This window comes from Oncorhynchus gorbuscha, linkage group LG20 (assembly GCF_021184085.1).
Source record: "Oncorhynchus gorbuscha isolate QuinsamMale2020 ecotype Even-year linkage group LG20, OgorEven_v1.0, whole genome shotgun sequence".
Taxonomy (NCBI): Eukaryota; Metazoa; Chordata; class Actinopteri; order Salmoniformes; family Salmonidae; genus Oncorhynchus; species Oncorhynchus gorbuscha.
In genome coordinates, this window is record NC_060192.1 from 11391137 (window position 1) to 11416405 (window position 25269).

Sequence of the window (25269 nt, forward strand, 5' to 3'; positions counted from 1 at the left end):
ATCAGCCACACCCCAACCAGTACCACTACCCTCTCCTTCATTGCCTGAGCACAGTGGGATTCGACTCGCCCTCCCGAGGGAATATGATGGGACGGCGGCCTGGTGCCAGGGCTTCTTACTCCAGATGGACCTATACCTGGCGACCATTCGTCCGGCTCCTTCGGGGGGTGAGAGCGTGAACGCCCTCGTCTCCTGCCTCGCAGGTAAAGCCCTGGAGTGAGCCAACGCGGTATGGAACGATCCTGACTCGGCGAGGGACCACTATCCAGAGTTCACCCGCCACTTTCGGCCGTGTTCGATCACCCACCTGAGGGTCGAGCGGCGGGTGAACGGCTGTTCCATCTGAGGCAGGAGAGGAGGAGTGCTCAGGACTTTGCTCTAGAGTTCCGGACCTTGGCCGCTGGCGCGGGATGGAACGACAGGGCCTTGATCGATCACTATAGGTGTAGTTTGCGTGAGGACGTCCGTAGGGAGCTGGCCTGTAGAGACACCGCCCTGTCCTTGGACCAATTGATCGACATGTCCATTCGGTTGGACAACTTGCTGGCGACCCGCGGACGTCCAGATCGGGCCCTGTCAGTTCCATCTCCCAGCACCACCACTCCAACACCCATGGAGCTAGGAGGTACTTCAGTGAGGGCGACCGGAGGAGGGGGCCTTTCCTGTGCCAGCTGTGGTCGCAGAGGGCACACTGCTGACCGGTGCTGGGTGGGTCCCCCCGGGAGTCGAGACGCCAGGCCGAGCACTGCCCGGACACCTCAGGTGAGTCAGCACCAGGCTCACCCAGAGCCCCCTGTTGGTCACATGTATGTATGGATTGTTTTTCCTGAATTTTCCCCTCTTTCCCGGCATAAGGTAGATTCTGGCGAAGCGGGGAATTTTATTGACCGCGGTTTATAGAGAACAGATTAGGGATTCCCCTTGTTCAGCTGGACAAACCCTTCCCAGTGCACGCCTTATATAGCCGACCATTAGGGTCAGGGCTAGTCAGGGAGGCCACGGCTCCACTGGGTATGGTTACGCAGGAGGGTCATGAGGAGAGAATTAGTCTCTTCCTCATTGATCATAATCTTGATGTGATTGGCCTGACTGAAACATGGCTTAAGCCTGATGAATTTACTGTGTTAAATGAGGCCTCACCTCCTGGCTACACTAGTGACCATATCCCCCGTGCATCCCGCAAAGGCGGAGGTGTTGCTAACATTTACGATAGCAAATTTCAATTTACAAAAAAAAATGACGTTTTCGTCTTTTGAGCTTCTAGTCATGAAATCTATGCAGCCTACTCAATCACTTTTTATAGCTACTGTTTACAGGCCTCCTGGGCCATATACAGCGTTTCTCACTGAGTTCCCTGAATTCCTATCAGACCTTGTAGTCATTGCAGATAATATTCTAATCTTTGGTGACTTTAATATTCACATGGAAAAGTCCACAGACCCACTCCAAAAGGCTTTTGGAGCCATCATCGACTCAGTGGGTTTTGTCCAACATGTCTCTGGACCCACTCACTCTCACAGTCATACGCTGGACCTAGTTTTGTCCCATGGAATAAATGTTGTGGATCTTAATGTTTTTCCTCATAATCCTGGACTATCAGACCACCATTTTATTACGTTTGCAATTGCAACAAATAATCTGCTCAGACCCCAACCAAGGAACATCAAAAGTCGTGCTATAAATTCACAGACAACACAAAGATTCCTTGATGCCCTTCCAGACTCCCTCTGCCTACCCAAGGACGCCAGAGGACAAAAATCCGTTAACCACCTAATTGAGGATCTCAATTTAACCTTGCGCAATACCCTAGATGCAGTTGCACCCCTAAAAACTAAAAAAATGTCTCATAAGAAACTAGCTACCTGGTACACAGAAAATACCCGAGCTCTGAAGCAAGCTTCCAGAAAATTGGAACGGAAATGGCGCCACACCAAACTGGAAGTCTTCCGACTAGCTTGGAAGGATGGTACCGTGCAGTACCGAAGAGCCCTTACTGCTGCTCGATCGTCCTATTTTTCTAACTTAATTGAGGAAAATAAGAACAATCCGAAATTCCTTTTTGATACTGTGGCAAAGCTAACTAAAAAGCAGCATTCCCCAAGAGAGGATGACTTGCACTTTAGCAGTGATAAATTCATGAACTTCTTTGAGGAAAAGATTATGATTATTAGAAAGCAAATTACGGACTCCTCTTTAAACCTGCGTATTCCTCCAAACCTCAGTTGTCCTGAGTCTGCACAACTCTGCCAGGACCTAGGATCAAGAGAGACGCTCAAGTGTTTTAGTACTATATCTCTTGACACAATGATGAAAATAATCATGGCCTCTAAACCTTCAAGCTGTATACTGGACCCTATTCCAACTAAACTACTGAAAGAGCTGCTTCCTGTGCTTGGCCCTCCTATGTTGAACATAATAAACGGCTCTCTATCCACTGGATGTGTACCAAACTCACTAAAAGTGGCAGTAATAAAGCCTCTCTTGAAAAAGCCAAACCTTGACCCAGAAAATATAAAAAACTATCGGCCTATATCGAATCTTCCATTCCTCTCAAAGATTTTAGAGAAGGCTGTTGCGCAGCAACTCACTGCCTTCCTGAAGACAAACAATGTATACGAAATGCTTCAGTCTGGTTTTAGACCCCATCATAGCACTGAGACGGCACTTGTGAAGGTGGTAAATGACATTTTGATGGCATCGGACCGAGGCTCTGCATCTGTCCTCGTGCTCCTAGACCTTAGTGCTGCTTTTGATACCATCGATCACCACATTCTTTTGGAGAGATTGGAAACCCAAATTGGTCTACACGGACATGTTCTGGCCTGGTTTAGGTCTTATCTGTCAGAAAGATATCAGTTTGTCTCTGTGAATGGTTTGTCCTCTGACAAATCAACTGTACATTTCGGTGTTCCTCAAGGTTCTGTTTTAGGACCACTATTGTTTTCACTATATATTTTACCTCTTGGGGATGTTATTCGAAAACATAATGTAAACTTTCACTGCTATGCGGATGACACACAGCTGTACATTTCAATGAAACATGGTGAAGCACCAAAATTGCCCTCGCTAGAAGCATGTGTTTCAGACATAAGGAAGTGGATGGCTGCAAACTTTCTACTATTAAACTCGGACAAAACAGAGATGCTTGTTCTAGGTCCCAAGAAACAAAGAGATCTTCTGTTGAATCTGACAATTAATCTTAATGGTTGTACAGTCGTCTCAAATAAAACTGTGAAGGACCTCGGCGTTACTCTGGACCCTGATCTCTCTTTTGAAGAACATATCAAGACCATTTCGAGGACAGCTTTTTTCCATCTACGTAACATTGCAAAAATCAGAAACTTTCTGTCCAAAAATGATGCAGAAAAATTAATCCATGCTTTTGTCACTTCTAGGTTAGACTACTGCAATGCTCTATTTTCCGGCTACCCGGATAAAGCACTAAATAAACTTCAGTTAGTGCTAAATACGGCTGCTAGAATCCTGACTAGAACCAAAAAATTTGATCATATTACTCCAGTGCTAGCCTCTCTACACTGGCTTCCTGTCAAAGCAAGGGCTGATTTCAAGGTTTTACTGCTAACCTACAAAGCATTACATGGGCTTGCTCCTACCTACCTCTCTGATTTGGTCCTGCCGTACATACCTACACGTACGCTACGGTCACAAGACGCAGGCCTCCTAATTGTCCCTAGAATTTCTAAGCAAACAGCTGGAGGCAGGGCTTTCTCCTATAGAGCTCCATTTTTATGGAACGGTCTGCCTACCCATGTCAGAGACGCAAACTCGGTCTCAACCTTTAAGTCTTTACTGAAGACTCATCTCTTCAGTGGGTCATATGATTGAGTGTAGTCTGGCCCAGGAGTGGGAAGGTGAACGGAAAGGCTCTGGAGCAACGAACCGCCCTTGCTGTCTCTGCCTGGCCGGTTCCCCTTTTTCCACTGGGATTCTCTGCCTCTAACCCTGTTACGGGGCTGAGTCACTGGCTTTCTGGGGCTCTCTCGTGCCGTCCCTGGGGGGTGCGTCACCTGGGTGGGTTGATTCACTGTTGTGGTCGGCCTGTCTGGGTTTCCTCCCCCCCCCCCCCTTGGGTTGTACCGTGTCGGAGATCTTTGTGGGCTATACTCAGCCTTGTCTCAGGATGGTAAGTTGGTGGTTGAAGATTTCCCTCTAGTGGTGTGGGGGCTGTGCTTTGGCAAAGTGGGTGGGGTTATATCCTTCCTGTTTGGCCCTGTCCGGGGGTGTCCTCGGATGGGGCCACAGTGTCTCCTGACCCCTCCTGTCTCAGCCTCCAGTATTTATGCTGCAGTAGTTTATGTGTCGGGGGGCTAGGGTCAGTTTGTTTATCTGGAGTACTTCTCCTGTCCTATTCGGTGTCCTGTGTAAATCTAAGTGTGCGTTCTCTAATTCTCTCCTTCTCTCTTTCTTTCTCTCTCTCGGAGGACCTGAGCCCTAGGACCATGCCCCAGGACTACCTGACATGATGACTCTTTGCTGTCCCCAGTCCACCTGGCCATGCTGCTGCTCCAGTTTCAACTGGCCTGGGCCCTAGGACCATGTCCCAGGACTACCTGACATGAGGACTCCTTGCTGTCCCCAGTCCACCTGGCCATGCTCCTGCTCCAGTTTCAACTGTTCTGCCTTACTATTATTCAACCATGCTGGTCATTTATGAACATTTGAACATCTTGGCCACGTTCTGTTATAATCTCCACCCGGCACAGCCAGAAGAGGACTGGCCACCCCACATATGCTCTCTCTAATTCTCTCTTTCTTTCTCTCTCTCGGAGGACCTGAGCCCTAGGACCGTGCCCCAGGACTACCTGACATGATGGCTCCTTGCTGTCCCCAGTCCACCTGACTGTGCTGCTGCTCCAGTTTCAGCTGTTCTGCCTTATTATTATTTGACCATGCTGGTCATTTATGAACATTTGAACATCTTGGTCATGTTCTGTTATAATCTCTACCCGGCACAGCCAGAAGAGGACTGGCCACCCCACATAGCCTGGTTCCTCTCTAGGTTTCTTCCTAGGTTTTGGCCTTTCTAGGGAGTTTTTCCTAGCCACCGTGCTTTTACACCTGCATTGTTTGCTGTTTGGGGTTTTAGGCTGGGTTTCTGTACAGCACTTTGAGATATCAGCTGATGTACGAAGGGCTATATAAATAAATTATTTGATTTGATTTGATTTGATTCTCCTGCGTTTCCGGTGGTGTTGGGGATTCCCTGGTTGGCCCGTCACACCCCAGGATTTCGTGGCAACAGAGGGCTCTACAGGGGTGGTCGGAGGAGTGCTCAGGCAGGTGTGTAGGAGTTTCCATCGGTGCTACAACTGTGGAGAGTTCAGACCAAGTCTCCACCGTGCACATTCCCTCAAAATATGCCGATTTGGCTATCGCCTTCTGTAAAAAGAAGGCGACCCAATTACCACCTCATCGACGAGGGGATTGTGCGATAAATCTCCTGGTAGGCGCTGCACTTCCCAGGAGTCACGTGTATCCCCTGTCACAGGAGGAGACGGTGGCTATGGAGACATACATATCGGAATCTCTGGGGCAGGGGTTCATTCAACCCTCCATCTCACCTGCCTCCTCGAGTTTCTTTTTTGTGAAGAAGAAGGAGGGTGGTCTGCGTCCGTGCATTGACTATAGAGGTCTAAATTCCATCACGGTGGGGTATAGTTACCCGCTACCTCTCATTGCCACGGCGATTGAGTCATTTCACGGAGCACGGTTTTTCACAAAACTGGATCTCAGAAGTGCATATAACTTGGTGTGTATCCGGAAGGGAGATGAGTGGAAGACGGCGTTGAGTACCACATCCGGCCATTATGAGTACCTCGTCATGCCGTACGGGTTGAAGAATGCTCCAGCAGTCTTCCAATCTTTTGTGGATGAGATTCTCAGGGACCTGCACGGTCAGGGTGTGGTGGTTTACATCAATGATATTCTGGTCTATTCCGCTACACAGGCCGTGCATGTGTCTCTGGTACGCAGGGTACTTGGGCGACTGTTGGAGCATGACCTGTACGTCAAGGCTGAGAAATGCTCGTACTTCCAACAGGCCGTCTCCTTCCTTGGATATCGCATTTCCACATCGGGGTTGGTGATGGAGGGTGACCGCATTGCAGCCGTGCGTAATTGGCCGACTCCAACCACGGTAAAGGAGGTGGTTTGGGTTCTTAGGGTTTGCCAACTACTACCGGAGGTTTATCCGGGGTTTTGGGCAGGTGGCTGCGCCCATTACGTCACTGCTGAAGGGGGGGCCGATGCGTCTGGGATGGTCGGCTGAGGCGGACAGGGCTTTTGGTCGCCTGAAGGCTCTTTTTACCTCGGCTCCCGTGCTGGCGCATCCGGACCCCTCTTTGGCATTTATAGTGGAGGTGGACGCATCCGAGGCTGGGGTTGGAGCCGTGCTCTCCCAGCGCTCGGGTGCGCCACAGAAGCTCCGCCCCTGTGCTTTCTTTTCTCGGAAGCTCAGCCCCGCGGAGCGAAACTATGACATGGGGGATCGGGAGCTGCTAGCTGTTGTCAGAGCCCTGAAGGTGTGGAGACATTGGCTTGAGGGGGCCCAAAACCCTTTCCTCATCTGGACTGACCACCGTAATCTAGAGTACATTCGGGCAGCGAGGAGACTGAACCCTCGTCAGGCAAGGTGGGCCATGTTTTTCACCCGATTTAGGTCATACCATCTCCTATACACCAGGCTCCCAGAACACTAAGGCAGACACACTGTCCCGACTATATGATACGGAGGAGCGGGCCATTGAACCTGCGCCCATCCTCCCGGCTTCTTGTCTAGTGGCACTTGTAAGGTGGGAGGTGGACGCAGACATTGAGTGAGCATCGCGTGTTGAGCCCACTCCACCACAGTGTCCAGCGGGACGGGTGTATGTTCCGCTGGAGGTTAGAGACAGGTTAATTTGGTGGGCTCACACATCCCCCTCCTCTGGTCACCCGGGGATCGGGAGGACGGTGCGATGTCTTAGTGGGAAGTACTGATGGCCCACTTTAGCCAAGGACGTGAGGGTTTATGTGTCCTCCTGCTCAGTGTGCGCTCAGTGCAAGGCTCCGAGGCACCTGCCCAGAGGGAAGTTACAACCCCTTCCCGTTCCACAGCGGCCTTGTTCACACCTGTCGGTTGACTTCTTGACCGATCTGCCAACGTCACAGGGCAACACCACGATCCTGGTCGTTGTGGATCGGTTTTCTAAGTCCTGTCGTCTCCTCCCTTTGCCCGGTCTCCCTACGGCCCTACAGACAGCGGAGGCCCTGTTTACTCACGTCTTCCGGCACTACGGGGTGCCTGAGGATATTGTTTCTGATCGGGGTCCACGTCCAGGGTGTGGAAGGCGTTCATGGAACGTTTGGGCGTCTTGGTCAGCCTGACCTCTGGGTTTCACCCCGAGAGGAATGGGCAGGTGGAAAGAGTGAACCAGGATGTGGGTAGGTTTCTGCGGTCGTATTGACAGGACCAGCCAGGGGAGTGGGCGAAATACATCCCCTGGGCGGAGATGGCCCAGAACTCACTCCCCAACTTCTCTACGAACCTGTCGCCCTTCCAATGTGTGTTGGGCTATCAGCCGGTCCTGGTACCATAGCATCAAAGCCAGACCGAGGCTCCTGCGGTGGACGATTGGGTGAAACGCTCAAGGGAAACCTGGGAGGCCGCCCACGGGTACCTTAAACGGGCCGAAGGGCGGCAGAAGGCCAGTGCCGTCCGCCACCGCAGCGAGGCCCCGGTGTACACACCGGGGGCCGGGTCTGGCTCTCGACCCGAAACCTGCCCGTCCACCTGCCCTGCCGGAAGCTGGGTCCGCGGTTTGTGGGGCCATTCAAAGTCCTGAGGAGAATAAACGAGGTGTGTTATAGGTTACAGCTCCCCCCGCATTACCGTATTAACCCCTCGTTTCATGTGTCTCTCCTCAGGCCGGTGGTGGCTGGTCCGCTTCAAGAAGATGAGGTGCGGGAGGTCCCTCTGGACATCGGGGGGGCGCCGGTGTATGCAGTTCGGTCCATACTGGACTCGAGGCGTCGGGTGGGGGGTCTTCAGTACCTCGTGGACTGGGAGGGGTATGGTCCGGAGGAGAGATGCTGGGTGCCGGTGGAGGACGTACTGGATCCCCCTATGCTAAGGGAGTTTCACCGCCTCCATCCGGATCGCCCTGCGCCTCGTCCTCCGGGTCGTCCTCGAGGCCAGCGTCGTCGCGCTGCGGGAGCCGCGCGTCAGGGGGGGGCGGGGGGTACTGTCATGACTTCTACCGAAGGTAACTCCTCTCCCTGTTCGGGGCGTCGCCGGTCTACTAGTCGCTACCTATCCCTTTTTCTTTTTCTGGTTGTTTTTTCTGTGTTCCTTTTCACACCTGGTTTTCAATTGCTTTGATTTCTGTGGGTATATAGGGCACCTGTTACCTGCCGTAATTCATGCAGGATTAGACTTGTGTGTATTGCACTCGATTGTATTTGATGTTTGTTGTTTTTTCGCTATTACGCATGTGTATGTAAAGTGTTGGAACTGTGTTTGTTCCTCCGTGTGTTTGCACGAGTTTCTGAGTATTCGAGAGCATAATTTGGAGATTTTTGTCTGTGCCGTTTCGTATTGGTGGACTATATTATTAAACACGCTTCTCAGACATCCCTGCTCTCCCGCGCCTGACTCCTACACCTCTCACCAAGACGCATGTTATCACACTAGCAGAGGTAAATGGCAAATATTAACCATGTATGATGTCTATATAGCTTGTAATTGATATGAGTCAACATCTAAGTATTAAGTATTTTTATGTAAATTATTTTGGCTGTATTGATTTAAAAAACCCAAAATGTTGTAGTTCCAACAGACCCGCGAACATTGGGTGAATAATAAAAACATGAATACCACACAAGGGTTAAATGGAAGAAGTTTGGAACCACCAACACTCTTCCTAAAGACAGCCGCCCAGCCAAACTAAGCAATCAGGGGAGAAGGGCCTTGTTCAGGGAGTATACAAAAAACCAGATGGTCACTCAGAGAGCTCCAGAGTTCCTCTGTTGAGATGGGAGAAACTTCCAGAAGGACAAGCATCTCTGCAGCGCTCCACCAATCAGGCTTTTGTGGTAGAGTAGCCAGACGGAAGCCACTTCTCAGTTAAAGGCACATGACAGCCCACTTGGAGTTTGCCAAAAAGGTACCTAAAGGAATCTCAGACTATGAGAAACAAGATTCTCTGGTCTGATGAAACCAAGATTGAACACTTTGGCCTGAATGCCAAGCATCACGTCTCGAAGAAACCTGGCACCACTCGCTGTGGGGAAGTTTTTTAGCAGCAGGGACTGGGAGACTAGTCAGGATCGAGGCAAAGATGAATGGAGCAAAGTACAGAGAGAATCTTGATGAAAACCTGCTCCAGAGCACTCAGGACTGGGGCGAAGGTTTACCTTCCAACAGGACAATGACACTAAGCAAACAGCCACAACGGAGGAGTAGCTTCGGGACAAGTCTCTGAATGTCCTTAACTATCCCAGTCTGAGCCCGGAAATGAACCTGATCGAACATCTCTGGAGAGACCTGAAAATAGCTGTGCAGCGTCTCTCCCCATCCAACCTGACAGAGCTTGAGAGGATATGCATTTTTTATTTTTTATACATTTGCAAAAAATGTATAAAAACCTGTTTCTGCTTTGTAATTATGGGTATTGCTTGTAGATTGATGAGAATCAAAAATGATTGAATCCATTTAAAAAAAGGCTGTAACGTAGCGAAATGTGGAAAAAGTCAAGGTGTCTGAATACTTTCCGAATGCGCTGTACATCAAAACATACAGTTGCAACGTAGACAAACAAACAAACAGACCGGATTTGACACAAACAAAGGCAAAAGCTCCAGTACTCATGCCGGGTGCACACTCATATACACGCAGATGCACACACGCATACATATTAAAATATATATGGCAATAAATACAGTACACGTTCAATTAGAAGAGGCAGGCCAGATGTAGGAAGCACGACCTGACCACAGAGGAAAAGGCTTATAGAATAATTGTCCTGGAAAGAAGTCAAATGTGTGTGCCAGCACTTAGCTAGTGGACTCAGAAGAGCAAGGAAGAAAGACAAAAATAATCCAGGTACTTGTGGTTAGACCTTATGTGAGTAAAACGTGCCTTGTAAGGGTTGGATGCTATATGTACTATTATGTATGGTACAACGACAAGCCAGTTAGATTTTTTTTAAATCTCCCAGTCTTATCCTTTTGTTTTCCAGTGGAAGTCACAGATACATACAATATATCTGAAGTATTCATTGGCAATTTTGGGTGGCTTATGTAGTAATAATACCGGTATGGTAGTTTTTAGCATTTGTGCTGGCACGTGTTTGTTTTGTGTTGTAAAATGTAACAAAGTATGAACTTTCAAATAGATAAACTCCCATCTCCATTACTTCTGCCTCCCTCTGTATTATTGAAAACATCCACCTGCCAAATTTGATTTCAGTCATAAAAATTTGAGGAAAGTTGTGTGGAGATTTATCACTTTTACAAGTGTTACGAGTTCTAATTTCCTGTTAGTGTAGCAGTAAACAAAATGCATTGTTTGAATGTGAGACATCTGTGATTTGGTGGGAGGCAAAATTTATATAATTTTGACATAGGACAGTGTAAAATTGAGTATTAAAAAAATATATATATAAAAATAAGGGTGCTTTTAATTTTTATTTATTTAAACTTAGTACTGAAACAGAGCAAGTATTCCCCAACTATTGTGGCAGAGTTGAGTTGGTGTAAGTGGAGTAGCAGTGGACATTCTAGGGACACTGATCCTGCTGTAACTTCTCGACCTGTCTGCCTGTGCAGGCTCCATTGTTTTTACACTGTGTAATTGATTCCTACGGCGTTCTTCCTCTCCTCTTGATCGCTCCATCCTCTCCTGTCATGTCTCACTCAGGTGGAACTGACTAGCAGGGGGTCCAGCACCACTCTGCGTCCTGCCGTCCTCTCCTCTCCACATATGTTACACAGATCAGCGTGTTTCCTTCCTAACCCCCCTCTCCTCCCTCCCTCCCTGGCGGGTGCGTACGGATAGAGTTTCTGTGAGTCGACAAGGGAAGAGAAGTGAAATGTAGTGCTGGTCGGATGGCGCTAGGATGTCACAGAGCAAACACATAAACCTGAACACCAACCCTTTGTTAGCTTTAGAGTTTTTCCCTCCCCTAGCTATATGAGCCCAGAGAGACCTGGAGCACCCCCCTCTCTTTCCCCGTATTTGGAGACCATTGGTTGGTGTGCTGAGTTTTATATTTGGAGTAGGTTTCACGGGTTGAGGAGGAGACTGCTCATTGACAAAACACAACTTAATGATGATTATAGAGAAATAAACTTGGTAATTTACAGACATAAAGAAACAACACCACTGGCCAATTTTTTTGAAATTGGTCTTTCATGTTTCCTCAGGGTCGATAGAAAAACCTTTTATGCACTTAAATAATTTTGCCTTATTAGCCTGAGTAGCATGAGCCAAATCGCCAACACATTTTGAAAGGGTTCTATAGATCAGGGATTCCCCAAACTCGGTCCTGCCCCCCTCGCCCCCCGGGTGCACGTTTTGGCTTTGGCCCGAGCAATAAACAGCTGATTCAAATAAGGTTGATGATGAGTTGGTTACTTTAATCATCTGTGTAATGCTTGGGCAAAAAAACAAATGTGCACTGGGGGGGTGCTCTAGATGAGTATCAAAGCGTTTTCACACCCAGAGAGTTGTCATTGCAGAAGAGGAGTAGTCGGACTGAATCCCAAATGGCACCCTATTCCCTCCAAAATGCATTACTTTTGACCAGAGCCCCCCACATGAAAAAATATGACAGTTTACAATAGAATAATACACTACTTACTATAGAATTATATAGTAAACTATAGTATACTGTAGAATACTATACTAGACTCTGCATTATCTCTTGATCATGTATAGATCATATGGGGTCCCATGTGGCTCAGTTGGTGGAGCATGGCACTGGCAATGCCTTGTGCTTGATTCCCACTGGGGAGAAAGGATGAAAATGTATCCACTTGCTACTGTAAGTCGGTCTGGATAAGAGCATCTGCTAAATGGCTAAAATGTAGTACTTACTTTAGAATGTTGTAAAATACTACAGTATTATCTGAAAAAATACATGTAATAAATAATGAAGTAATGTCCACAAAAAAATGAAACTTTTTTAACGATGGTATTTCATGTGTCCTTGTCCATTCCCCCTCCCCATTTCGCAATTTGTGCTACCCATAAGTGCAAAATCTACATGTCAAGTATAGACCATATTGTGTTCCCTACAAGTTATAGAAAAGAGCAGACGCGCTGAACTCTCTGTTCAAAACCCATTCCTACTTACAGGTTATGGAAAATTTGGACTTTTAGAGTTTTCCAGTAGGTTTCCTGAAGAAGAAAGCCTTCACTTTTATATCAAAGATAATGAAACAAAATAACTATATTAAATACTACAGTAATGTCTGCAAAACCACTACAGTAAATAGTACATTATACGACAGTCCGCAAAAACACTACAGTAAATACTACAGCATGGTATATTGAATTACATGAATTACTATAGTATATACTACAGTTTTCTTTTACTAGAGTTTTTATAATATAGTTAACTGTCAATACTACAGTATACTACATAAATACTTTAGTCCACAAAAACATTACAGTGAATACTACAGTAACGCCCGAAAAAAAACCAACAGTGAATACTATAGTTTTTATACCATAGTATACTATAATACTTTATCATGCAGGCCTATGGCAATATGGAATAGTGTGCTATTTAGGACACAGGCCAGAGGTTGGTTGGGCCGGGCTGGGCCTGACAGTGTAACAGCCTGTCAGATTGATGCTCCATCGTTAATGCTTAATGACTTTACCAGTCTAAACAAATAATCAGTCTCACAGAAGCTGAAGACAGGGATTCATAGGACTATAAATTCACAGTCTATAGGGGTGGAGGACAGGGAGGGAGGGTTTAGGGAGAGACGGATGGACTGAAGAGGTGGAGGAGGGAGGGAGGAGAGTGGAGGGCAGGAGAAAGGATAGAGAGTGAGGGCGTGAGTGAGTGAGTGAGTGAGGAGTGGAGGAGACGAGAGAAAGAGGGTTACCAGGGAATTTATGCTTCTTGTCTTGGACTTTCTCCAGCGTGCTCCTGAGAGGCCACCAGGCTGGTCAGTGGGGTGACCTTTCCCCATGTAGGAGGGGTCTGGTGCTGACCCTATATTCCCCCCTGTACACCCCTCCTCAGCCCCTGCACCCTTCAACCCCGGGCTCAATGCAGGCCATTCATAGCTGTGTGTTTTTCCTGGGGATGTTCCGTAGGGACGCATGGCTATCCACTGGCATTTTATGGAGCTGGAGCGAGAGCGAGCGAGAGCGAGCGAGAGCGAGCCAGAGAAAAGCTGTTGGCAGAGAGGGGCCTCCCAGCAGCCTCGGGACCTGGAGGAGGAAGTCAGAGAGGTTTAACTACCCTGGATACAAGCGTGCACACCTCTCCCACGCTCGCTCACACACACACACACACACACACACACACACACACACACACACACACACACACACACACACACGCACGCACGCACACACGCACGCACGCACGCACGCACGCGCGCACGCACACACACACACACACACACACACACACACACACACACACACACACACACACACACACACACACACACACACACACACACACACACACACACACACACACACAAACAAACACCATTCCAACAATTCTGTGCTCCCCTTAACAGACTACTTCATGTCATTTGCTTTTCTAGTTCTTGCTCTACCAAATAATGTTATACGGCACATATGAATCCTGACATTGTGTTGCCGATAGGCTTTTTTCTAACTAGTGGGGTGGATGATGAAAAATGAAAGGAAGGATTGATATGCATTAAAGAATAACACACACTTTCTCTCCGTCACACTGTCTTAAATAAACACACACACACACACACAGAACTGTTGAAGTGTGTCCTAACACATAAAACCATCTAAACCCTGGAGGTATTTGGCTTGCTTCAACCCAAACTCCCACATCCCCAGCCACAAACATCCAGGAGAGGTGTTCCTTGCTCCCCCACCACCCCACCCCAGGGACCCACGCCTGGATGTGTGGGTGAGGAGAGGGGTGGGTGCACCAACTGTTTTTACAGCTGAGGTCATACTTAGAGAGTGCATGCAGCATAATACACACAGAGATACTGAGGTTAAATCTCCAAACAAGGTTTGAGAAAAGTGTAATCTCTTGTGGACAACGCACGAAACATAAATGGTATTGTAGTGTATGTCAACAGGCTGTGGGATGTGATGACTGAAGGGGAGGGGACGTTGATCCATTACCTGAAACATGTAAGACAGTTTCCGTTTAGGGTGGCGGATACTTCACAAGTCATGTTAATATCTTTCTCTTACCATCTCCCCCAATAACTTAATCCAGCATCTGTCATAATAATGGTTCCTGAAAGTTTTCCTGGCAGGTTTTTACTAATGCTCTGAGAATGTAAATTATAGGTTATTTGAAGATAATTAAATAACATTCTGAGAACATTCTCTAAACACAGCATCGGTGAGATTCAAAACTATGATCTTCTGTTCTCTATCCTTGAAATTAGTCTACTGCGCCAACAGGATGGAGCTAGCATGCCACGTTGTTTTTTCCCATTCAAAGCTGTTCATTTTAGTCTATTGAACTAGACCTAATTTCAAAGGAAACAAGCACTCATTGAGATCAGGTGTGGCCAATTAGTGGGGGCACAGCCAACACACCTGAACACACTTAACAAGATAGAGGATAGAGAGAGAGATGTGTTGATGCTGAGAACAGAATGTATATGTTTGGAAATAACATTCTTAGAACGTTTACTGAATGTTACTACATTTTTGTTGTGGTTTTTATGGAAAGTTTTCTATTTAGAGGAAATTTAAATTAAACTTGTCGATTTTTAAAATGTTTGCATTTCCAGAATATTGGCAAGAACTGACATAAAAGAGAACCATACATTATCTGAACGTTCTGAGAACATCACTTAAGTCACACCATTTTTCAGAACATTCCCATAATGTCGTAAGAATATGACATTAAATAGAACCACATGGGAATTTGTGTGTAATATTATGGGGAAGTACTGAAATTACCTTAGAAGAATGTTGCTTCTTAACATTCTCGTAACAATTTGAGAACATGACTTTAATAGAACCGTCAGGAAACCTTTAGGAAACGTTATGCTGAAGTACTAAAATTCCCACAGAAGAACGTTGTTTCTTACATTCTCTGAACTATTTGTGAACATTCCCTGTGTCAAACCAGTTGAGGAACTTTCCTAGACCATTACCAAAAAGTATGTAAATATCTTTGCATTTTTAGGAAATGTTCTGTTAATAAACTAATGAAATACCAAGAAAATATTTTTTTTGGTCAAGTTCCTTAAATGTGCTGAGAATGTTCCAAAGCCAAGCAAATATAGAGCAACACAATATGAGTCATAATACCCATAAAACCTAGCGGTCAAACAAGGAAATGGCTCCAATCGTTTTTCCACCATTCATTTATCCAATAGGGGATTTTAGAAACACTGTGTTTCGTGTAGGCTTACTCTGGCGTGACATTTTTATAACCGTTTAAATGTCTCTAGAACAAGGTGACTTTTATCAATATATTCACCTGTACTCACCCCCCAGAAAATGAATGCAAATTAGCTGCTAATGTGGCTATCATAATGAACTACAAGTGCCATGATGATCTGGACAAGACTGCAGAATCGAAGCAAATATAAGAATCTCTGGATTAACTATCTAATGTTAGCTAAATTTAGTAATGAATAAATTGGCAACATTTATACCTGTTAGCAAAGGTGTCAGCTAGAGATGACGTGCAGGAGTTTGCAGGGATTTGTAGTCTTGCATGATGTCTACTTTGATGCTAATTATCATTTTCAAATATTAAGAGTAAATAGAGCCGAATATATTGACAAAAGTCACCTTGTTCAAGAGAGATTTACATGGTCATCAAAACATCACGCCAGGGTAAGCCTACATGAAACACAGACCTTATTTTAAGTGCTTCTAAAAGTCCCTATAGGAAAAACGATTGGAACCAGTTCCCTGTTTGACCACATTTTTGGGGTATTATGACACCACCACTGTGGGGCTCTATCCTGCACCATTCCCAGAAAGTTGTGTGAAGGTTGTATGCAAAATAACCATAGAACAACTGCACTTTCACCAAGCTCTAAAAATCATACACACAGAAAAAATGCTTGGTTAAAAACAACCACATTTGGAATTGTGTGAATAACCCAACAAGTCTATTGTAAAGTGGCTGTTCCACTTGATGTCATAAGGTGAATGCACCAATTTGTAAGTCGCTCTGGATAAGAGCGTCTGCTAAATGACTTAAATGTTAAATGTAAATGTAAAGTTTGGTTGTTGGGATTAGCCAATCTTTGTGTTAATTTAACCATCAGTTGGGTATTTTTGCTCTCATGCTAGGTTGACATAACAGCTGGGTGTTTTGTAAAACTTAATCCTCAGGTTATTTTCAGGAGGCACGGTTTATTAGGGGTGTGTCTTTCAGCTAGATCTTATTGGCCACCTGTGAGAGTAAATGTCATTCTGGTTCGTTATGTTAAGTTTACATACTGAAAAGTATCCCTTTTTTTTGCATTTTGCACAGCCTTCTATAATATTACAATGATTTATTACATATAATAATATGGTATACCACTTAATTGCATATTAAAGTATACCACTTTACTGTATACCAACAATGGATTAACATAAGCTTTTAAGAAACTCATTCATACCTGTAACCCTAGCTGAAGCTACAACAATGCCGATGTTTGCTCTTAACATGCGATAACTATACAACAGAACAAATGAACAGGAATTACATTTACTCCCTACTAATCTAAGCCTACAGTCATATCCCAATAACCCAGCACCAATAACCCAGCACCCAGCCTCAATAACCCAGCATTTTTAAGAAAAGAACCCAACTAAGTGTCCCATCGCCTTCAACCCAGCAGTTGGGTCAACCAAACAACCCAGCATTTTTTTGAGTGTATGGTTCTCAGAACGTTATGTGCTAGCTAGGTTGGGAATTATTACACTCTGCAACGTAATAATCATTAACTTGAATAATGGCTGTAATGCAATTAATGGAGTTTCCAATCTCATGTGCTCAAGTCAGTGTGCTGATAAAATCACAGACAACCCCTTTCCAACATTTGACTCAATGAGTGACTATGACCAAATTTACACAATCACAGAGCAAACCAAGGGAGACTGGGTTGTATAACATGTTAACACCTCTACACTGTATACAGTTATTTCAATTCTGTGTTCATTCCTCTCTGACATGTTGTAAGTATAAATCCAGCCAGCTGAAGGCTACCATTTTTCTTCAAGTAGCTTGCTCACACGCGCACACGCACGCACACACACAGACACACACACCTGTGAGGCTGATCTGAGGTTTAGATAATCCTAGAGCTCTATCAACACCTTCGTGGGGCTGTTTGTGTCCCAAAAGATACCCTATTCCCTTTATAGTGCACTACTCCATAGGGCCATGGTTTACTCACACACTGTTCAGTTTGTAGGGAAGTCTCTCAATCCCCATTTCTACCTGATTCTAATATGCATTTTTTGTCCTAATCTTGTCCACATTCGGATTATGCCCTTCATCCAAGATGGCGTAGCAGTCAGACGTCCTTTGTCCTCGTCTTGTCGTGTCCTGTGTATATATATTTTGATATCCTTTTCTTCGCATATCTTTTTTTTCTTTTTTTTTCTAAAACTCAACTTCCAAACACTCTCCTGAAACCTGCCTCACCCAATGTGGTGCGGATCTGTTTTTTCTCTGAAGTATTATTCACCTCGAATCTGGAATCCCCCAACAGAAGCTAGCCAGCTCACTAGCTGCTAGTTAGCAGTCAGCTAATTACTGCTAGTGGTCATCAGCTAAAGTTTAGCTCAGAAAGCTCTCGCCAGTTTGTACAACGCGTCTCAAACCAGAGCATACCGGACCTATTTTCTTTCCATATCCCCGTATTCTTACCGCAAGCTCTGGACATTTTCACCTGGATCTTTGCAGCTAGCGAGCTGCAATCCGAGTACTGGCTAACGTTGGTCCTGGAGCAGGCACAAATTATCCTGGAGCTAGCCCATGCTAGGCCCTTTCTCCCTGCTTGCTAAAGAGGCCCATCAGCCACTCCTGGGCTACAATACCCGGAATCCTTCTACTGCCGGTACGGGGCACGGAACCCCGCCGATCCTTCACGACTGGACTACGACTTAATCTGCTCAAGGGGCTACTCAACTGACCTCTACATCGCGACCACCCCTGCTGCTAGCTGTCTAGAGCATATTGGACTGTTAGCTGTATAGATCCATCTGCAAATTTCTTGGGCCACTATACTTATTTTTCCAATTGGACTTGGACCCCTCTGCTACTCGGAACCTAACTAATCCATCACAACTGGTCTATTGACGTCACCAATGCAGAGGCCAAAACAGACTTTACTCTGTCGAGCGTCCCTCTAAGGCCCTTCTGCTAGCTCTCTAGCCCCGGTCTGCTAGCTTGCTAGCCATGGTCTGCTAGCTTGTAGCCCCGGTCTGCTAGCTCTCTGAATCAACGTGTCTCCAGATAGCCCAACCACTCACTTGACCCCTATTGATCACCCGGCTACGCATGCCTCTCCCTAATATCAATATGCCTTGTCCATTACTGTCCTGGTTAGTTATTATTGTCTTATTTCACTGTAGAGCCTCGAGCCCTGCTCAATATGCCTTAACCTACCATTTAGTTCCACCTCCCACATATGCGGTGACATCACCTGGTTTAAACGTCTCTAGAGACAATTTCTCTCTCATCATTACTCAATGCCTAGGTTTACCGCCAATATACTCACATCCTACCATACCTCTGTCTGTACATTATGCCTTGAATCTATTCTCTCGCCCAGAAATCTGCTTCTTTTACTCTCTGCTCTGAACGCACTAAACGACCAGACCTGTTAGCCTTTGCCATACCCTCATCCTACTCCTCCTCTGTTCCTCTGGTGATGTAGAGGTTAATCCTGCAGTGCCTAGCTCCACCCCTACTCTCCAGGTGCTCTCATTTGTTGACTTCTGTAACCGTAAAAGCCTTGGTTTCATGCATGTTAACATTAGAAGCCTCCTCCCTAAGTTTGTTTTATTCATAGCTTTAGCACACTCTGCTAACCCGGATGTCCTAGCCGTGTCTGAATCCTGGCTTAGGAAGTGCACCAAAAACCCTGAAATTTCCATCCCTAACTATAATATTTTTCGACAAGATAGAATTGCCAAAGCGGGTGGTGTTGCAATCTACTGCAGAGATAGCCCACAGAGTTCTGTTTTACTATCCAGATCTGTACCTAAACAATTCAAAATTATACTTTTTTAAATACATCTTTCCAGAAACAAGTCTCTCACCGTTGCTGCTTGCTATGTGTCACCCTCTGCCCCCAGCTGTGCCCTCGACACCATATGTGAATTGATTGCCCCCATCTATCTTCAGAGCTCGTGCTGCTAGGTGACCTAAACTGTGACATAATTAACACCCCTGTCATCCTACAATCTAAGCTTGATGCCCTCAATCTCACACAAATTATCAATGAACCCACCAGGTACAACCCAAAATCCGTAAACAAGGGCACCCTCATAGATATCATCCTAACCAACTTGCCCTCCAAATACACCTCTGCTGTTTTCAACCAAGATCTCAGCAATCACTGCCTCATTGCCTGCATTCGTAATGGGTCTGCGGTAAAACAACCACCCCTCATCACTCTCAAACGCTCCCTAAAACACTTCAGCGAGCAGGCCTTTCTAATCAACCTGGCCCGGGTATCCTGGAAGGATATTGACCTCATCCCGTCAGTAGAGGATGCCTGGTTATTCTTTCAAAGTGCCTTCCTCACCATCTTAAATAAGCAAAAAATGTAGCCCTTGGTTCTCTCCAGACCTGACTGCCCTTGACCAGCACAAAAACATCCTGTGGCGTTCTGTATTAGCATCAAACAGCCCCTGTGATATGCAACTTTTCAGGGAAGCTAGGAACCAATATACACAGGCATTTAGGAAAGCTAAGGCTAGCTTTTTCAATCAGAAATGTGTATCCTGTTGCACAAACTCAAAAAAGTTCTGGGACTCTGTAAAGTCCATGGAGAATAAGAACACCTCCTCCCAGCTGCCCAGAGCACTGAGGCTAGGAAACACTGTTACCACTGATAAATCCACAATAATTGAGAATTTTGATAAGCATTTTCCTATGGTTGGCCATGCTTTCCACCTGGCTACCCCTAGACAGACAGACAGACAGACAGACAGACAGACAGACAGACAGACAGACAGACAGACAGACAGACAGACAGACAGACAGACAGACAGACAGACAGACAGACAGACAGACAGACAGACAGACAGACAGACAGACAGACAGACAGACAGACAGACAGACAGACAGACAGACAGACAGACAGACAGACAGACAGACAGACAGACAGACAGACAGACAGACAGACAGACAAAGCGAGTGTGTGGTGTGCATACATTCTCTTGCGTGCATGTGTGCATCATACATACAGTATGTTTGTGCATGCCTGTGGTTGTGTATGTAATTGATTAAAAAAAACAAAAAACTATGTTTAAGTGAGAACAGGCATTGGTCTGAAAAAGAAAAGATGAGCACAACAATGCCTATTCCACCAATGCTCTACCAAGGTTTTCCAGCACACAGCTTTGATCCATTACAGTAGCAATATTGGTATTGTACTTCAGGTTGCTTAGGATTCAAACCTTCTTAAACAGCCTAATTCATATTCTTAGAGGAGGTGCTTCCACAATAATGTGATTTTTACTGCATACAAGGTAAGGTATTGGATTCTTCACATACCACAGTAAGAAATTATATATTTTATGAAATTAATGCAAGCTTTGCTTTTATACCATCAGGATTGATTGAGCTGTTTTGTCTTGTAGTATTGTGGTGCATGTCTGCATTTATTTTAGAAAAACATGTAATTGAAAGTATCCTTTTTTGGTAAGTAGTTGCCCAACATAACAACAGGTGGTGGTGTGTTGGAGACAGCAGATTGGATAGATAGTGCCCGTCTGCATTCCTGATTTCTGTAACTGTTACCTTACCTGTGTGATATTGAATTAAGTTCAGAACCACTTATGTTTTAAAAATGCTCCTGTTTAATCAATTGCTGTGCTGATCAATGGACAGTTCATTACCTCTGTCAAAATAATATGTCATTTAAAGTTATGTCTGTACATGTATTTATTTCTGCAATAAAGATGGTGACGCAACAATCCCACACATGTACAATAGGTCAATGTCTACAAATTCATACATCGAAATTATATACATGTTTTTTATTATCAAAGTAAAGTCCATTATCCCTCTGAGGAGTTAGACTGTTTCTTTGAGAAGGTTTGAATCCTAAGTAATCTGCCCACATATACAGGTAGCTACTGTAATGGGTCAAAGCTTTGCGCTGGACAACCTTGGTAGAGCATGGGTGGAATAGGCATTGTGGTGCTCGTGAATTTCCTTTATTTTTCGGCTTCAACCAATGTCTATTCTCACTTTAAACATGGTTTTTGTTTTTAATTTCCATGCTTTTCACACCGGAGGTGATTATGCAACATTATTATACAACATTACAATACAGTTTAACACACGCTTTCCTTGTTAAACCCTCACAATGTTGTGCACTTTCTTTATTGATAAGATCCTAGATCATAATCCTACTTATCATTGCTCAAAGCAAATTTGTGAGGGCATGGAAATAAAGACTAAGGCAAATATTTACTATGAGATTACACTGGCTACAGGAGCGTGTAATATGGATGAGATGTTCTCAATGGAAGGGTTCTAAATTATTCTATCTCGCCAAGGCTAGGTGTGACAGTGAATATATCATACTCATCCACCTCGGTTGAAACGACTTATGACACACAAAGGAGACAGCCCTGGTGGTCTACTTTGTGGTCTACTCAGACATCACACAGTGGAGGAGTTGGATGTTCCAGTGGGAGGAGGACATCAACAAGCGCGTAGAGATGGTCTGGTGCTCTGTGAACCAGCTGGCGTTTGCATTTCTCCATGACAGACGCATGTCCACTATTCACCACTCTGCCATTAAGCACTGCATCCCTGGGCAGTACCTTAGGGATGGCATGCATCTCACGAGCAGCTTATATGGGTAAAAATAAAGCTATGCATAAAGCTATGAGAGTCACACCTAGTCGATAGATATTTAGGACACCTCATGAGCTGTCCTAACCAGTTAAGACTTACCAGCAGGTGTCTTGATTATAGAAAAAGTCAGCGAGTCAGTGGTTCCTGCATCTTAGACAGCAATTGCTTTAGAGTTTAAATAATGTTTTGATATTTCTATATGATCAAACCATAAATCACCTAGATCTATATGCAACAGTACCTATTGCGCATATCACAATGATTTCACAAGGCCTAATTTACATGATTATATGCCTAAATATCTATAACAACTAGGGTAACAATTAATCAGCATTTTTCTTTTGAGAGGCCTCCCGGGTGGCGCAGTGGTCTAAGGCACTGTATCGCAGTGCTAGCTGTGTCACCAGAGATTCTGGGATTGAGCCCAGGCTCTGTCGAAGCCGGCCAGGACCGGGAGGTCCGCACAATTGGCTCAGCATCGTCCGGGTTAGGTAGTGTTTGGCCGGCAGGGATATCCTTGTCTCATCGCGCACTAGCAACTCCTGTGGCGGGCTGGGCGCAGTGCACACCGACCAGGTCGCCAGGTGTACGGTGTTTCCTCCCACACATTGGTGCGGCTGGCTTCCGGGTTGGATGTGTGTTGTGTCATGAAGCAGTGCAGCTAGGTTTCAGCGAGTTTCAGCGACGAGACAAGACTGTAACTACTACCAATTGGATACAACGAAAATTGGGGAGAAAAAAAGGGGTGAAAAAAACACAACATTATTTTGATTCTTTCATTAACATATATCATGCTATTTCAAGCAGAATATCATGTTGTTAAAAAAGATGCTTAACATGGTCACGCAATTGAAAGCATTTAATTGTGTTCGGTAAAAATACATTTACATTTACATTTAAGTCATTTAGCAGACGCTCTTATCCAGAGCGACTTACAAATTGGTGCATTCACCTTATGACATCCAGTGGAACAGCCACTTTACAATAGTGCATCTAAATCTTTTAAGGGGGAGGGGGGTGAGAAGGAGTACTTTATCCTATCCTAGGTATTCCTTAAAGAGGTGGGGTTTCAGGTGTCTCCGGAAGGTGGTGATTGACTCCGCTGTCCTGGCGTCGTGAGGGAGTTTGTTCCACCATTGGGGAGCCAGAGCAGCGAACAGTTTTGACTGGGCTGAGCGGGAACTGTACTTCCTCAGTGGTAGGGAGGCGAGCAGGCCAGAGGTGGATGAACGCAGTGCCCTTATTTGGGTGTAGGGCCTGATCAGAGCCTGGAGGTACTGAGGTGCCGTTCCCCTCACAGCTCCGTAGGCAAGCACCATGGTCTTGTAGCGGATGCGAGCTTCAACTGGAAGCCAGTGGAGAGAGCGGAGGAGCGGGGTGACGTGAGAGAACTTGGGAAGGTTGAACACTAGACGGGCTGCGGCGTTCTGGATGAGTTGTAGGGGTTTAATGGCACAGGCAGGGAGCCCAGCCAACAGCGAGTTGCAGTAATCCAGACGGGAGATGACAAGTGCCTGGATTAGGACCTGCGCCGCTTCCTGTGTGAGGCAGGGTCGTACTCTGCGGATGTTGTAGAGCATGAACCTACAGGAACGGGCCACCGCACTGTTAGTTGAGAACGACAGGGTGTTGTCCTTGATGTTAGTTGAGAACGACAGGGTGTTGTCCAGGATCACGCCAAGGTTCTTAGCGCTCTGGGAGGAGGACACAATGGAGTTGTCAACCGTGATGGCGAGATCATGGAACGGGCAGTCCTTCCCCGGGAGGAAGAGCAGCTCCATCTTGCCGAAGTTCAGCTTGAGGTGGTGATCCGTCATCCACACTGATATGTCTGCCAGACATGCAGAGATGCGATTCGCCACCTGGTCATCAGAAGGGGGAAAGGAGAAGATTAATTGTGTGTCGTCTGCATAGCAATGATAGGAGAGACCATGTGAGGTTATGACAGAGCCAAGTGACTTGGTGTATAGCGAGAATAGGAGAGGGCCTAGAACAGAGCCCTGGGGGACACCAGTGGTGAGAGCGCGTGGTGAGGAGACAGATTCTCGCCACGCCACCTGGTAGGAGCGACCTGTCAGGTAGGACGCAATCCAAGCGTGGGCCGCGCCGGAGATGCCCAACTCGGAGAGGGTGGAGAGGAGGATCTGATGGTTCACAGTATCGAAGGCAGCCGATAGGTCTAGAAGGATGAGAGCAGAGGAGAGAGAGTTAGCTTTAGCGGTGCGGAGCGCCTCCGTGATACAGAGAAGAGCAGTCTCAGTTGAATGACTAGTCTTGAAACCTGACTGATTTGGATCAAGAAGGTCATTCTGAGAGAGATAGCGGGAGAGCTGACCAAGGACGGCACGTAGCCAGCGGTCAGGGATAAGTTGATGAGCGAGGTGAGGTAAGGGAGAAGGTCTCCGGAAATGGTCTGGAGAAGAGAGGAGGGGATAGGGTCGAGCGGGCAGGTTGTTGGGCGGCCGGCCGTCACAAGACGCGAGATTTCATCTGGAGAGAGAGGGGAGAAAGAGGTCAGAGCACAGGGTAGGGCAGTGTGAGCAGAACCAGCGGTGTCGTTTGACTTAGCAAACGAGCATCGGATGTCGTCGACCGTCTTTTCAGAATGGTTGACGAAGTCATCTGCAGAGGGTTGTTTCAATCCTTCTATTAATTGAGGGAGGAGGGGGGATTCAGGAGGGAGGAGAAGGTGGCAAAGAGCTTCCTAGGGTTAGAGGCAGATGCTTGGAATTTAGAGTGGTAGAAAGTGGCTTTAGCAGCAGAGACAGAGGAGGAAAATGTAGAGAGGAGGGAGTGAAAGGATGCCAGGTCCACAGGGAGGCGAGTTTTCCTCCATTTCCGCTCGGCTGCCCGGAGCCCTGTTCTGTAAGCTCGCAATGAGTCGTCAAGCCACGGAGGCGGGAGGGGAGGACCGAGCCGGCCTGGAAGATAGGGGACATAGAGAGTCAAAGGATGCAGAAAGGGAGGAGAGGAGGGTTGAGGAGGCAGAATCAGGAGATAGGTTGGAGAAGGT

General features: G+C 46.2%; 1 pseudogene; it reads left to right on the forward strand.

The window, feature by feature from the left end:
* The first annotated feature begins 519 nt into the window (after window positions 1-519).
* Window positions 520-25269, forward strand: part of LOC124006623 — a 99767-nt pseudogene continuing 75017 nt past the window's right edge.